Source organism: Pseudochaenichthys georgianus, chromosome 5 (genome assembly GCF_902827115.2).
Source record: "Pseudochaenichthys georgianus chromosome 5, fPseGeo1.2, whole genome shotgun sequence".
NCBI classification, from domain to species: domain Eukaryota; kingdom Metazoa; phylum Chordata; class Actinopteri; order Perciformes; family Channichthyidae; genus Pseudochaenichthys; species Pseudochaenichthys georgianus.
Genome location: NC_047507.1, coordinates 23392253 through 23403316, shown reverse-complemented (window position 1 = coordinate 23403316; position 11064 = coordinate 23392253).

The window sequence follows — 11064 nt, the reverse complement described above, 5'->3', positions numbered from 1 at the left end:
TTTTTCAAGCTGCAAATTGTGTTATATGGCAGTAATTGCATTCTGCAGCTATTAAAACGTTTTGCAGTCGTCTTAAAGTAGGAGTGTGTAGGATTTGGGAAATGTATTTACAGAAACCAAAAATATAATATTCTTAAATTATGAATACATGTGTTTTCTTTTGCTGAATGAGCCCTTTGTATCTACATTGGAGCTATTCGTCTTCCATGGGGTTCACCAATCTTGCGCCATCATGTTCCTCAGTGAAACCAAACTCTGGCTCAACAAGGGCAATTCATGTTTTTAGGTTACCTGAAGCCATATGAGGTGTTCTGACAGGGAGGGGTAAGCGGAGCAGCACTGCAATCTGCATCGTCACTGCTATATGGCACTAAGTCTGATACAATGGGCCTTTGTTAGCCAGATAACATTCACTGATGTTAAAACAGGGCCCAAAACATCAGGCTTGATTCTACATGAACCTGTACCGTCTCTGTCCATGCTCCACATTCTTCTGCCTTAGCTCAAAGCTTGATTAAAACAGCCCATACAGTAGTCATGACATTACAAAAACAAAAGATCAAACCGACCTGATTCAAGCACAGGGGAAGTAGAACAATTACAGCCCAGGCTCAAACGTTAGCGTAGAGAATAAAGGTCTACTACATCCCTAACCCACAATAACAATATTTCTTAGCATGCAGTCATATCCTAATGAAATAGGTTGTCAATATGAACACTGTTTGTCACTTTTGTGTTTTCATGCATATTTTTTGCTGGGATGTTTTTCAGCTAAAGATACCATCAGCTCACATTAAAAAAGCATACCTCATTTAGATTAAAATTGAACTGCGATGTATCCCAGAATCCAGACTTTCTGTGTTTCAAATGCCACACATGTGTTAAAAATTCAAAATTGGCCTAATTATCATGTCATTACAATTAACTTTCTAAATCACACTAGTGAGGCACAACAGACTTTTGCTTTGCCACACTAACTTATGGGAGAAGGGTTGTAACAATGACAGCTTTATCACTTTCATTAACAATTTGCATCAATTACAGTCTACAATCCAGTCTTAACATCTGAGCTTCATTAGAGGCATAATGTAAAGTCAATACAATTGCTTTAACTTTCTAGTTGTTTTATGATGCAGATAATTTGTTAACCCAACACAATAATACCAAGACTTGTTATGAATTGAAACACTTTGGTGTAACCCTAAGAAGAAATCCTCTTTTTCAAAAGATACTGACAAGGAGAGCATGGACATTTGTAGAGGCTGCAGACTCGACCCGTCAGGTGTTCTGCTGTGACTGGACTGCCCTTGTCTCCCAGGGGAACGTTTTTGGAGCAGATGGCTGCCTCAGTGGGCAACGTTGAGTGTCAGCTGACAGTAAATGATCTTCTCAGCGAGGGGCCATTGTGTTACGGCTTGTCCTTGTAAAGCGAAGAACAAGGTTGTATGAAACTGTAAACGACGAATGATGAAAATCATCATGATCTACAGAGCGGGCTGGGATTGGTGGCTGACATTGATCCTCCTCATTTGAGCTGAGAAGAGCATCTGCTGCCGCCGGGCTGATTAGGAGATCAGGAGATGATCTGGTCCCGGGGTGATCCCAGAAAGGTGAAAGTCTCAGCTGTGTTCACAATGAGGGACCTGATCTCCAGGGGGAGAGGGGCACGCAGGTCCCCTCTGAAGCCAATCCTCATCTTTATAGTTGTATCTGTGTTTTGAGGGTTGTATTTCTTGGCCCTGTTACCACCATCGCAGGGACGTGCACAGACATTTGGAGGGGCTATTGCTCTAAACTGGAAAAAGGGCCTCCCCCCCGAAAAAAAACACAAGACCTTTTGAAAATTCTAACATAAACTCATAAAATAAAAACACAACACTGTCATTGCAAGTGACACTCAGTTGACTTTTATGTCCAACTGCTAAATTCGTTATTCAGGCACATTTTTTGATGCGGTCCATATCTCATTAAAATATCTAATGTTAGTAACTATTAAAGAAACAATGGGGACAATTCTGTTTTAATGTAGTTTTACCGTTGTTACTGCTGTGCAGACATTGGCTACTGATAACATAGGGCTTCTATAATTACCTTAAATAAACTAATTAATTAAACCAGTTCAATACACATTATTCTTATCATTCTTTATGAGCGTAGTAACGGTAAGGTATCTAATTACTTATTTATTTAGAATTCCATAACTTAATAACAGAGATGGTCAAGCTAAAGTGGAGACATGGCAGAAATCCTACAATAAAGCGGGACAGTAAAGTGTTCTCCGTGAGAGGGCGATGAAGAAAAGAGAGCGAGGGTGAGGGAGTTTACGGAGCAGAGTAAAAGACACAGAAAGACAGAAGCACAATAACAAGTATATTTAGGTGTTTTTTTTGTAAGTAACCGACGGTGTCAAGAGGAAGTAAAGTCCCCTGGTTTGTCCCCTATACTCTAACGGGCAGGAGCCAGTGCAGGCGTTTGGTGTGATCACCATAGCCATATGAGGTTGGACTCGGAGGGCTTTCCTTTGCTTCCAGCTGTCAGATTGTAAACAAAGTCACGTGACTGGGGGCAGATGACAGCGCCGACAAGGTGTGTTTCCCGCAGCGAGATGCTACAATACTAATTGTAGGCTTATCATGTTGTTTCGGCCACAAGAGAAAACAAAAAAAACTCTTGCTCTCTCCATAGGGGCAGGCCAGGCAAAAATGGCAAAAGGGCCGTTGCCCGGGCAACATTAGCCCGTACCTGTGCACGTCCCTATCGTAACAGTTTACTTGTCACATCTTTCGTTACGACAAGCTGATTGATCCGTCTACACAACCAAATGTGTCAAGACTATGTCCAACCCAGTCTCATAAAAAAAACGTGTAATAACTACGTTGGTCCACAACGTAGGACGTAGTATTTCTACAAAAACGCCTGTGAAATTGTAAGATGCCTACGTTTTTTTTCACCATTCATTCCAATGGCTGGCGTCTATGTCACGTGATCTTCACATTTCTCCCTGCAGAAAAAAAAACATGGCCGAACTTCGTTTTATTCTCGGTGTAAAATGCCTATTTTAAAGTTAGTTTGGCCATTAAAATGCCTTTTGATGTCATTTGATGCGATAAATATGAGTTGTTATTTCAGATTATGTGTGCAGTGGATGCACATGATCTTTAGTTTGCTAGTTATTACCTATATACAGTCTATGGTTATTACGAAGATTACTTCAGGAAATTGTGTCTACAACGTTTTCATTGTCACCAAGGTGGTTGCTAGGGATGCTGCTATCGATATTATTTCTGTTATGTTGTGTAACTGTTTAATGGTGTTATCTTTATTGCTACCCCCGTCAATGTATAGTGTTGGTCCACAGCACAAACGTATTAGTTTAACAAAATCCGCATCTAAGATTGTGGCATAGATACGTTATTTTCCTCTGTGCAATTCTCCATTTACTCAACAATAACACATAATTATCCTTGTGTTTATTTATTTGTTTGATTAATAAACACAAGTTGGAGTCCGTCAGGACCGAGGGTCGGAGCAGCTCATTTGCTTTACAGAATATTACACCCGGAAGTAAGTATTCTCTCCGCTTCGCTTGACAAACCCCGTGATAGTCCTCAAGCTCTGTGATTGGAGAGTGTGCCGAGCGTCGAACAGCACTTGAAATGGGATGGAACCACGGCAGACTGTCCAAAACTGGATTTGAACGGGTCCACCCCATCCCCCCCTCCCCCACCCCGTCCCCAGAACTACACATGCTGGCTATTGTGTTTCGCAACATGTTCTATGGCATGTCTCTACTAGGGGTTGTAGTTTTAAAAGACGTTTTCGTATTTCCCATAATAAGAAGTTGCCAGTATTAAACTGTGTACATCCCTGGAGGTTTAGGGGATAGGAAACACTCAAATTTAAAACATATAATTAATAAATGGGTGAAAATTGCTTGTGCGCATAATGGGCAGCATTACCCACATGCCAGCTAAGGTCAGAAGAGCTTTATTTAACAGCTGGTCTTATGTCTGTGACCCCTCCTGTTGTTAATTGATGAGCCTGAAACATGCACTTGTCAAGGTTCAGAGGCACATTTTGCAAATATGGCAGTAGCCATCGATCATCTTAAGATAAGATATACTTTATTGATCCCAAGTTGGAAACATTTGCGTTACATCAGCATGTGTAACAGTTGTAAATATGCAGTGGTGTTTATTTGTAAATCATTTAGTATAATCACACAAATTCTGTGTTTTACATTTAATAATTCTGTGTTCTTTATTTAATGATTGTTCAATACCTGACAAGGCCGGAGATGAACAACTTTGGTCGCAGGTTCCTCAACAGTGCATTACAAGACTATCAATATGTGTGTACCTCCACCATTAAACTGTCGTATTCTGCACATTTCTTATACTATTTACATACATCTTATATAAGAGTATAATACATATGTATAATATCAGTTAAAATAAGTGCTTCAACATAGTTAACATTGCTAGAGGTATACACAAAGTTTTTCATTCATTGCATAACTACACCGTTTGTGTATATGATATGTCAATAAACCTTAGAAAATCTTGAAATCTTGAAAGGGATGTGCAAAATAGTCATTATATACAGTCTTTAATGAACTATTAGTAGAGAATAACGAGTAATGAATATACTTTATAGGGATCCTATTAATATCTAATAATAAAAATAATGAAATTCAATAACATGCTTTAACCACTAGGTGTCCCTTTATATCAGCTGTGCACCTTTATGGTGTAAATACAGCCTATCTACCAATTGGATCAAATATAAAAGTCAGCCGAATTAGTGTTGATACTGCAAGGAGACGTATTGTGTGAAAATAAATGTAAGATGTTGTTTAATTGTTGATATATTTATGATCCACGTCACGTTTCCAGTGTTGGCGGCAGTTCCTCATGTTTGTCTAGAAGTCTTCTCATCAGGGCTCTATAAATACAGAACTACGGCAGATATGTAATATGTAATGCAGCCGAACTGTGTATTACAATGCCGTTATGTGATGACTTTCAAAGAGAAAAGCAAGCACACTCGGAATAAAGTGTTTTCGGTCTGTTTCCGGTATTTGTTTATGACGATGTGATGTGAGATGTGAGACTGGAATTGCACAGGGGAAAATAACATATCTATGCCACAATTTTAGATGCGGATTTTGTTAAACTAATATGTTTGCGCTGTGGACCAACACTATACATTGACGGGGAAGGAGGTAGCAATAAAGATTACACCATTAAACTGTTACACAACATAACAGAAATAATATCGATAGCAGCGTCCCTAGCAACCACCTTGGTAACAATGAAAACGTTGTATCGACACAATTTCCTGAAGTAATCTTCGTAATAACTAGCAAACTAAAGATCATGTACATCCACTGCACACATAATCTGAAATAACAACTCATATTTCTCGCATCAAATGACATCAAAACGCATTTTAATGGCCAAAGTAACTTTAAAATAGGCATTTTACACCGAGAATAAAACGAATTTCGGCCATGTTTTTTTTTTTCTGCAGGGAGAAATGTGAAGATCACGTGACAGACGCCAGCCATTGGAATGAATGGTGAAAAAAAACGTAAGGATCTTACAATTTCAGAGGCGTTTTTGTAGAAATACTACGTCCTACGTTGTGGACCAACGTAGTTATTACACGTTTTTTTATGAGACTGGGTTGCTATGTCTCACCTCTTGCTATGAGTGAGCCTCTCACTTTGTTTTCACTCAGTGGGGCTGCTCACACAGATTTCATTCTCAGTTTGTTATTAGCTGTGAGGACCTGTTCACATTAGGAGTGTTTTGGGTCAGCAGGTCAGAGGACAGGCTTACCAACACCTGGGGGACAGAGTTCATCGCTCAGAGAGCAATTAGGAGCAGAAAGGCTGAACCCCGACCAATGACAGGCAGGCGTATCACTCCTGGCTGCAATAAGAGGTCATCAGCGAGAACATGCATTCGTTTGTAAGGTGTTCAGAGGTATCATTGTGTGTGGGTCAGAGGGAACTGTGCATGCAGAGCAGGAGCAAGAAAGCATTGTTGATTTTCAGAGAAGATTGTTTGTTTTTGAAAAGATAAACAAAAAGGGGTGGCTTTAGAGGAAGGGGTGATGAATGTGTTGATGGTGGCATTTTGATAGGGGTAATTTTGACCTGACAGGGCCCAGGCTCTCTCATGAATCAAAATGTGTCAGCCAGGCGCTGGAGATGGAGGGCTGCTCATTGTGGCTCTGACACCCATGTGAGGGGCTGAGGCTGCTGGGGGTCAAGTGTGACACCTCATTAGGACGATGTTGATTTAGTGTGGCTGCAGCGCAACAGACCTCCTCCCATGGGGTATGGAGAGGCGTTTGAGTGAGGGGGTGGGGAGCACCGGGCTCCGGACAGAGAATGGGGGGCTACTGCTCTTCATCCGCAAGGCTGTCATCTGACAGCTTGCAAATCATGCACCTACGCCAACACACCCTGCCCCCTCTTTAAATCTCACCCTGTCTCTAGCTTTTAAGCATGCATTTATTTACCTAAGGCGCTGCGTGTAATTGTTTTTTAGAGATATACATGTGCATCTAATCTAGTTTTGTGTTTTTTTAATGTGGGGCCCTCTGGTTTGGTCAGTTTTCCCCCTCACTGAACCCAACACCCCTGACAGAATAATTTCGACCTTTCACCTTTGATCTTTGATCGATTTGAAATTGTTTTCTGTAATGTCAAGATTACTTCTGTTCTGATAAGCTGCAGTTGTGCCCCGCAACTCAAGTGCAAATTGTTATTTGCCAATTTCACGAACGGGAGTCTGAAGGTTTAGGAATTGGAGCTTCAATGTTTAAAAGCATGTTTAAAACCTTAGCTGATCCTGTGCATTATTTTGAGTTTTGAACTTTAGTTTGAAATTGCTATTGAGAGGGAAATATTTACCGAGATTAAACTTTGAAAATAACATTTCATTTTTGTCTAATACTTGCTAACATGCGAAAGTCAAACTTGAAGTAATAGTTTCATTGTTAAACCTTACTTAATTGTTTCATTTTTAAATACAAATAAAAAAGATGTTTTTATTTACAAAAATGTCTCTGTACACTCTCTGTTAAGCTTTTCCTGGTTTCTCATTAATACCACAGGGATTGATTTTGAATATTTGTGTACACAAACTCAATGTTGATCTTGAATGAGCTTTTGTAACTGTTTTGGATAATTGATAAGGCTGAGATGGGCTTTGCTGTTATTTTTTCTGAAGCATTAGCCCACAAAACAAATCTGTTAATTTTCTGATAATTCAAAAAGTTGAACATTAGGGATTTGATGGCAGGGTGCAAAAAGTGTTCGGGACAAATTTTAACTTTGACCTTTAGATGTAGTGCCCCCATCTGGCCAACTTGTCATATTGCATTAGAAATGTACAGGCACAGTTCATGCAAGTCACAGTTAAAGTTGTATTCCTGATACTTTGTGCAACATTGAGAACTACTGTGGTAAAAAAGACAAATATCAAATATCAATTAACAATATTCATTTTAATTGAGTTATATGTTTTATGGATAGCTAATATGTGCATTATTTAAATGTCAGCATCCCACAATGCCTTGCAAATGGTTAAAACTATTATGATTGATCATCTCAATTATTCTTCCATGCTGGCTTTTTATTCAGGTAGCTTGACTGATCCATTCATGTCAACTGATCCTCTGTCCCCTAATTTCTTCTCTGTTATTACATCTCAGTTTCAATTACAGCACAAAGACACACAATGCTGGACTGTCAGTGTGTCTCATTGGCTCGGAATTCATTGAGAAAATTAATGTCTGTCTTAGTGTCTGTGGCGGCTTGAATTTGATTACTGTGACTCAGAGGCCCTCACCAAATGTCATAGTTTGTCACCGGGCAGTTTCCCCCTCGTTCTGCACCACACAAAAGACATTGAGTTACCCTTTATTGCATGAACTCATCATGCATACTTAAATCCAAAATGATGGAAAGCGTTGAACCAAAGAAGTGTCAAAATCAGAAAGTGCATGAATAATGAATGAAATCACAGCTATGGTCAGTTATTATCCAAATAAAGACAATGGTTTTTGGCCTAAAAATTAAGGATTGTGTGATCGAGGTAATAAATAGCTTTCAAGTTTGAACTAATATTGCCAATAAGCCTGACCGTCTTTAGTCCCATGGTCTCTGAGATGTGCGCGCACACACACACGCACGCACGCACGCACGCACGCACGCACGCACGCACGCACGCACGCACGCACACACACACACACACACACACACACACACACACACACACACACACACATACACACACACACACACACACACACTCAGTCACACACACTCAGTCACACACGCACCCACAAACAAAGGTGCAGGGGGCCATCTGTCTTTTCTGATGGTACAGATCTGGGAAAACAATGAAGGTCTCGTGACATTTCACAGATTTCCCTCTAAACACTTCACACTTCAAACACACAGATCTCTGCTGTTTTCCTCGCCACTGTTGTCTTTGATCAATTAAAATCTTATAAGTTACAGAAACTATATTTGTCACCCACTTATTAATAAATCCTTCTTGCCAAGAATGAATGATTTATGAATGCTGTTATAGCCGATGTCACAGTCCACTTTTGTTGCCTTTGAGATTTTACTCATTAGTCTGAATAATAACTGTCACTAATTCAAGCTGTTCTCGAATGGCTTTTTGAATAGAAAGAGAGGGAGAGAGTGCGAGTGAGAGAGAGGCAGCAATAGAGAGGAGAGAGGCCTGAGAGATTAACTCCAGTGAGCTCACTCTGAGAGGCCCAGGAACGGCTGAATATTGTTCTAGTGGTGGGGAGATGGGGAGATGGAGGGGGGGCCGAAAGGAAAAAAATCCCTATGCAGCCAGAGAAATGAACTTGATGATCTCAGGGGGGCGGGGGGAGGATCACCATTCCTTGCTCCTGACAATCAAAATTAGATTGGCCAGCACTGTGTCAACACTAGCCTCAGTTAAGGCATGACAGGGGAGGGAGGGAGCGCAACCCCCCCGTGGGTGTTTGAGAGTTTGCCATGTGAACTATGGAGACCCCACAGTGCCTTTCACTGACTGCTCAGGCCTCAAAGAAATGCACAGCCCCTTTTTATAGGCCAGCACTGTAACCGACAGCATCTCTGCCCCAAGCTCTATATTTTGGCAACTCGTTATTGCTGTTTTTGCTGCCATGTTGCATTAAACCCTCACAACCTGCACAACTGGGACTACAATCTGCGAGGCATGTGAATCAGAACAAACAATATGAACTATAAATGTGAGCAATAGAGCATTAGTTCTGCATTTCTCTTTCACTCATCCTTATAATTTGAATTTTTAGGTTATGCAAAGGCAAATGTATTCAAATAGAACAATTCATACTTTACATGAACAGAAAAAAAATCTTTAAAAGAACATTTCTAAAGGAAAATATTTGAGGGAGAAAATGCAAACACATTAATGCTAAATAATAAATGTACCTGATATTTTTGTGGCAATTTATCTTGTATTTAAACCAAATATGAATATGCAAATATGGAAACATCTAAATAAAAGCTTCCTAAAATCAGACAAGCAACAAAGAGAAATTAATTCATGAACGTGTTTGAATAAAACAAATATTATTAACATGAGCTTTTCATATGTCATTTTTCTCAAAGTTTCTGTGGAACATTAAAGCACACATGTTACAATCACAGTAAATTGTTCATTTTTTTAATGTTTTTTGTCATTTTCTTGCATGAATGACACTGATGTCTGTGAAGGGGGGGGGGGGGGGGGGCTGAAACTCACTTGATCAAGGGTTGTGTTTTTGGAGGTTTGATCAGTGACCTGGATTATTTCAGTGTGTCCTGCCCATGAGAGAGGGAGTGCAGCTGTGTCCTCATATAACCTTCTCAATTGTTGTATTATATCATCCCCATAAATGTAATAGGAGAATTAACAGCTTTAACAATACTTTTGAGAGAAATAGCATCTAGATGTTTTTGTAGGTTGTCATTACCTTTGTGTCCCCACCCTACATCTGTAATATTAACTGCACTGCATGTGGTATGCTACAGATTGAAGATGTTGTTCCAAAAACAAGTCAGATTTAGGATTATTACCGGGCTGCAGGACGACAGCGTGGGACAAAAGCTTTTGTTTTTCACTCTCAGGCTGATTCCTGTTGTTGCCAAAAGTTAGATGTCCGACTGACTTTCAAGTAATCACACACTGCTGTGAGGAGCATTCAAAATAATTGGATGGAATGTGCAGATTGCCGAGTATTGGCAGAGGAAAAGTGGCCTCGTGTTTTCAGTCATCATTAAGATGTTGTACCTGTGCGAAACACGCAGAGAGTTCATTGCTCACATCCTGAATGAAAGATTTTTCTCTTTGATATGGTGTTTCAATTTCATGACCTAGTTTGGATAAATTGTAACATCTAAGGATTAGGATTTGTATTAAAAAAGATCTACATCTACTTTACATATGAAGATAATTGTATGATACATACAGTAAATACATTCCTTTCTTTTTTAAGACACATCAAATAAAATCAATAACATATTGGGACTTTTTTGATGTTTTTTTGCCATTTCTTCATAATTTCTGTTCGATTTTGAGTCAAGATGGATGGGGCAGCTGTAGACAGAAAGGAAATGCAGCAACGGTCTTGATGTCAGATTCAAACCTGGGCCTTTGCGGTAAGGATTTGAATAACTTCTAGGAACAAATTATTTCATTAAACTATAGTCAGTAGACAAATATTTACTGCTCCTGTGCTGTATGTCATGTCATTTCCCTTTAATTATTTTCAGATACGATTTCACTCAGATACGATTTCACTCTCTTACTTTGAAACAAATCTGTGTATTCATCACTGTTGTCCATCTATCACGGGTATCAACTGTACTGGTGAATCTTTAATGTTGTTGCATACCCCACAGAATAGAAATTGTAAAACTACAACAGGATGTACAGATATGAGTATAATTAAGGTCTGACTGTGAGAAAGGAAATCCTCCAGGGTTGGGGTGGGCATCCTGTCCCCATGTATACTCTC